The following is a 6,463-nucleotide window of genomic DNA, read 5'->3' as shown; positions in this document are numbered from 1 at the left end:
GCATCCATTTTTCTTCAATCTAGATGATATAAGCGTTTAAATTACAATAATTACACGACATTTTCGAGTAGATATATGTACGTATTGAGAAAATAGATACTTTGAAATGTAATACAAATATTCAGGGTAATATCTCGAAAGCGGTTTGTTGGTAAACACTCGAATGATTTCAGCGAGGTCCTGCTGCTGGAAGAATGAAAAACATTTACAAGAACTTTCTCTGTGGAGAAACTTGCACGAATATCTGTTAGATATAATTAAATTTACATGGTTGTAATAGCCAAGAAAGTAGTTGTTTTCCGACAGGCATTTACCAAATTCTGCAGTTTAATGACGTTGGGAGACGTTGACATTTTGAATTTAATTTCGAAACATTTATTTTTTCAATACGTATGAACCTCTCTTCGAAACAGTTGTTGAGTTTATTCTGATATCCACACTACGATAAGTAAGTTCACAGAAGTAGGAGCAAAATGATATACAGCTCTGAAATCATATCATAGATGTGTCTAGTATGAATGGCTAAGTAGATTGGGCTTAAATTTTTGAAACACAGCTATACGCTGTATATGGTCGAAACACGATGAAACGCATAATCTGTCGAACTTCAATTTTGAAAAAATCCAAAAGTTGGGTTATTTTCCGGAATAGTTATAACTGAACCGCTGCAATATGTGTCTTTATACAAAATTAAAATATATCACTGGTGGTACTTGAGGTACATTCATAAATAATCTGTTTTTGAAAAGTAGTGTCTCTCTTTGAAGTAACACACTTATGAAGAAGGTACATATATTAGGAAAATAGTTTTATTGTTAATATTCAAATTTACTAATGAAACCGATAACACAAGAGTGTCTTGTCTCGTCTTGCCTCATCTCGTCTTGTCTTGTCTTGTCTTGGCTGTCTTGTCTCATCTTGTCTCGTCTTGAACGAGACAATAGGCGATTTTTTTTTTGAACAATATTCTGTCGACAAGACAAAAGATTGGGTCAACTTGGTCGAAACAAGACGAAATAGTCCTCTCTTGTCTCGAGAAATGTAAGTAAATAAGTTTACTTTATTTTCGATTCTGCTTTGCTGTAATACCTACTTCTATTCAGCTAGCGGTCAGGCTCTTTCGGAACCACCAAGAACGTGTTTTTTCCTTGAAACCTTATATGCACGGAATAATGTATATTAATTTAAATAATGTTCGCCGTTCAGAAATCAACTTTTGCTTCCATAGTCTATTTGGGTAACCGAAAGAAACACTAGTAACAACCAACAAAGACTTAATAGATGCAAATTAATTCTCGAATTAATGAAGTTAATTATGATAGTATGCTCATAAAGATATTTAACGTGGTTAGTAAAATACGCGTCGAAAGGCATTATTTATGTTCTGATGTGGAATAACTGTTTTCATTGATTTCATTTTACGTCACAGTCCTGCCATCTCAAAAATCTGACAAAAGCTCGATAAGTTATCAAAGAATGTTTCATATGACACCAGTGTGTAATTTCTTGTACACCTATAGTAAACTAAAACATTTACAATTGTTTGAATTGAAGGGGTTATATTTATTATATATATATATATATATATATATATATATTATATATATTATATATATTATTTATATAGAGTTACTTCCTTCCTTTCTTTGGAAGCCTCCCTCATCCTTTTTTTTTGTATCAAAAATTTACAATTAATCACCAACTGGCATCACTGCTTAACAAACGAATCTGATGTAACCTTTGAGTATAGCGTTTTTAGACGAGAGAAGAGAAGAGTTTGAAACTCAATCTTCTAGACTGTTCAGAAATCAATAGAGTCAGGAATTCGGGTAATTTACTGAATGATCAATTAGAATTGAATAACTCTCCGTTACTGAATATTTTTTCAAATGTGGAAAATGGAACATAAGCTCAGGTAATTCAATTCATTACAAACTTAGGTGAAAAATCAGGAACTTGAAATGCAGGTACTTCAAATTGTAGAATGAGGTATATATGTATATAGCATTGAATGTGTAGAATTAGTTATTAAGACACGCCGAGGAAGCCATTGTATGGCGAAACACGTGTTGCGTTTTTGTAAAACTGTCTAGTGAAAATCACACAATAGAGTGTTTTTAGAATACGTTAGTTATGGATTTTCATCAAGTATCGGCCGATTCCATCATATACAGTGTCACCATTAAAGTGCGCACCATATGGGAAACTTTTTTTTCAAAAAGTTCAATGAAGTTCAACTTCGGCACTTGTTTGTGCTTTAAATTTAACTCAAAATGATGCGGCCAACTGCTACCCACTGATGTTCAGTGTTTGTCAAATTCAACTTTTTTTTTGAAAAAATTGTGCATTTCTAGATCGAATTTAACAAAAATTTACTTGAAAAAGTTATCTCTACGGCAATTTTATATCCATATGCTGAATTTCATGCATGCTATAAAAATGTTAACATGACTGGTGCAAAGTTTCAATCACTTGACTATTTTCTTAAACAAACCTTTGATTTCGAAAAAGCAGAGGCAACTGAAAAAATGCAAATGATTTCGATAGAACTATTAATATTATTATAAATTTTAAACAACAATAATATTATATAAAATACAAATGGGTACAAAAAATTACTTATTGATCTAAATGAGGTTGTCAAACACTTATAGCCTACATTTCAGTATGTCGTCCTCCACGTTCAATACAAATTATGGTCCTTCTACTGACATCTGTAACTGCATTTTGATAAATCGGGGATTTATATTTGCACAGCACTCGCGAATGGTATTTTCCAGATGTTGTATGTCAGCAAATGGTCTACTCCGGTATACTTTTTGTTTCAGGTAACCCCACAAGGAAAAATCTAAAGGCGTCAAGTCGGGTGATGTAAGTGGCCAATAATGTTCCCAGTTACGTCCGATAACTTTGCCTCTGAACATTTGTTGGAGGGACTGTTTTACAGCAACCGTGTGATGTATTGGTGCGCCATCAAGCTCATATCATAGGTCGTATTCAATATTTAAAGGCATATTATCTAAAACTTCACTAACCTCAATTTGAAAGGTTGACATAACCGACGGATGATACATTTTTCCTTAAGAGAAATGGCCCAATTATTTGGTCGTTAAGTATCACACACCATACTCTAGTTTTGAAGGAATACTGATCACTACATTCAACTGTGAAATTGGGATTTTCTTGGACCCATCATCGGCAATTTTGAGAACTTACCGTTCCATTTGAAGAGAACGCTGCCTGATCTGTCCATAAAATTTCATACGGAAACTTTACATTTTCTTCTTTCTCTCCTTGAAACCAGAATGGGAACCCCAAAGGGACATCAAAATCTCGTTCTTTTAATGTGTAAATAAATTTTGGCTTGTAAGGTCAAAAATTATTCTTTAATAAAATTTTTCTAACACTTTCTCTCTTGTAATAGGTATTTTTTATAATATCGGTTATGCCCGTTTGCCCGTGTTCAATAACTTTTGAATAAATGTTAAGTTGGGCCTCCTCATCATATTTACTTGGAGTGTGCTTTTTCTTAAATTGATTTGCTACGGATCCTGTTTCTCTGAATTTCGACATTATCCTTTACACAGTAGTATGTTGAACATTTTTTCCTGGATGACGTTCATTAAAAATGTTAGCTACTTGCCGGTATGGTGTATTCTCAACACATATTAAAACTATATCTATTCTTTCCTGAAGAGACAACATTATTGCAACAATAACTGTTAAAAATTTGACAAGTAAACTATGGTAGTATCAACAACTTGATACTTAGAAATTTTATTCAACGTGATTGAGCATCCTTACCGCCCTAGTTAGTGTTTATAAATAATCTGTAAATACTGAATATTGAAATTTTAATGTAATTTCAACTCTAGTAATGTTATTAATACTTATTGCATTTTTGAGTTGTGTCTGCTTTTTCAAATTGAAGGTACTGACGTTTTTTTAAGAAAATAGCCAAGTGATTGAAACTTTGCACCAGTCATGTTAAAATTTTTATAGCAAATTTTTAATTTCTCTCTAAAAATGTCCGTATAAGTAAAACTGTATCAGAAAAGTTAAACTCCATGATGAGTTTGTTATGTATACATGAATTGATGACAATTAACCGAACTTGTTTTTTAAAATAAAGGGGATATCTGTCAAAAATAAGCAAAACGTTAACTTTTTCCTAGTTACATGAAATTTGGCAAATGGATATAAGATTGCCGTAGACACAACTTTTTCAAGTAACTTTTTGTTAAATTCGATCTAGAAATGCACTTTTTCAATTTAAAAAAAAAGTTGAATTTGACAAACACTGAACGTCAGTGGGTCGCAGTTGGCCGCATCATTTTGAGTTAAATAATCAAAGCACAAACAAGATGAATTAAATTAAACTCATTGAAACTTTTCGAAAAAAAAGTTTTCCATATGGTGCGCACTTTAATGGTGACACTATATATACCGAACTGACCCAGAGTGCAAAGTTTATCAAGAATCAACAATTCAAAATGTGAATGAGAACATGCTACGCTTAGCGGTTACTGCAAATTGTGGATATAAAGAAAGTTCCCAAGAGAAATCGAGAAAAGGTATTTTCTTGTCTTGTACCAACTATAGGCGTAATATAAAAATTATGAAAAGAAACATATTTGATATAGTGCTGCTTTGAAGATATGTATGAAATTCAGTATCGTCAATACAAAGAACTTTTACGCAAGGAAGGCGCAATTCACAAATAAATTGCCAGAGAGTCAACATTATACTTTGCAGGTAAAATTTTGTATATGAATGGAAATTTCATTTCAAAAACTTTTTCTTTTCAACTTTTCACAATATTCTGAGAAATAATGCATTTTTTCCCGTTTACCCATCTTCATATCTGTTAGATTTGATAATATATCATGAAAAAGGAACGTTTACTTGAGAATGGTTTAATAACCCAAAACCGGTCGTAACAAATGAAAATCGCAGTGGAAATTTGACAGAGGTTATTTTCTCTATCCTATATTTTATAAAAAACGGCCTGTGTACACAAAAATCATTAATTTACAAAAAAGTTAGTCAAAAATTTACATTCAGTTTTTCAAAATATTCAATATTCAAATATTTTATTTGCTGGTATGTGTTTCACTATTTTGCGTGTCTTCTTGCCAATTATGTATTAGAAATCGAAAACCTAATATAAAAAAAGTCGATTTTACATAAGACTTGAAAGAGTGTTATTATAAGATTAGGAATATGATGAGTTTGTAAAGTCTCGGGCTCCTGTAGATGAGATACGTTTCCTGATACCCGATACCATGCAACTTGCGTGAAGGGTTGAGAAGCCCATGCCTTTCATCTGTATGAAAATGCTGTAAATATACAGGGCGTATACTTTACACCCCGTGTGAGTCGAAAATGGACGTGTAATCGAAAATTTCGAAGAACACGTCAATTTTTATTTCTAGGGGGACTAATTCTGATATGGAAACCATACCCGAAACTTCACCCCCTGCGATCAGCAACTAGCCCCCTATTTTTTTCAATGTCATGGGGGATCGAGTGATGGTCTTCTGTCCCTCTATTACCTCTGTAATTTTTTTGAAATTGGTTCATTCATTATTGAGATATTGAATCTTGAACGTTTTATTTAAGAAAAACAGAGAATTCGCTGTCACTCATTTTATTGAGGAAATCAAGAAATTTAATATCAATGGTAACACAATCAACGGATAAAATATACAAAAAAACTTCCGTCCAGTTCCAGACAATAGTACAGTCCACTTCCGAAAGCGTTCCTTACATTATTGAAGATGTCCAAAGTCAGAAATCGGAATTCCCGAACACTTCTCTGTCGCAAGTCTTCTGGATTTGTAAAATTCATTCAATTAGACGTAAACGTTTTGAAATGGACGACACTGTTAGTTTTTTCTGCACTGATAGTTTTTGTTGAATCTAGTTGTCGCAGAACAAAAAGAAGATAGTTGGGCACTGTCACTTCACGAATTATTATTCAGTCATCCTTCACTGTGTTCAAACATGGTTCATTCTACTGAAGAAAGAATAGAAATTGTTGCAACCTGTTATCGAAATAATGAGTGTGCTAAAGCTGCTGCAAGAATTTATAATAAGAAAAACGTGAGCCATCAATTCGTTAAACAGGTAATGGATAGGTTTCAAACTTCAGGTTTGGAGCGATGTGAATCCTCATTCACAAACTTCACAAAAATTAAATGTCTGGGCCGTCATTCTTGGTAATCATAGTGTTGGACAATTCTTCATTGAAGGTAATCTCAATGGAGACACATACTTGAATCTATTACAAGACTGTGTAGATCCTATAATTACACAAATTTTAGAAAATGATGAAAATTTTGTAGAAAATGAAATAACATTCCAGCAGTATGGTGCACCTCCACATTTTGATGTTCGGATGAGACAGTTTTAGGACGATCGTTGGATTGGCAGAAAGGGTTCAGGGTCCAGTTGAAAGTGT

Source organism: Leptinotarsa decemlineata, unplaced genomic scaffold (genome assembly GCF_025532065.1).
Source record: "Leptinotarsa decemlineata unplaced genomic scaffold, Ldec_3_MD MMD2_tig00003335_RagTag_RagTag, whole genome shotgun sequence".
NCBI lineage: Eukaryota > Metazoa > Arthropoda > Insecta > Coleoptera > Chrysomelidae > Leptinotarsa > Leptinotarsa decemlineata.
Note: the sequence above shows the minus strand (reverse complement) of the source record.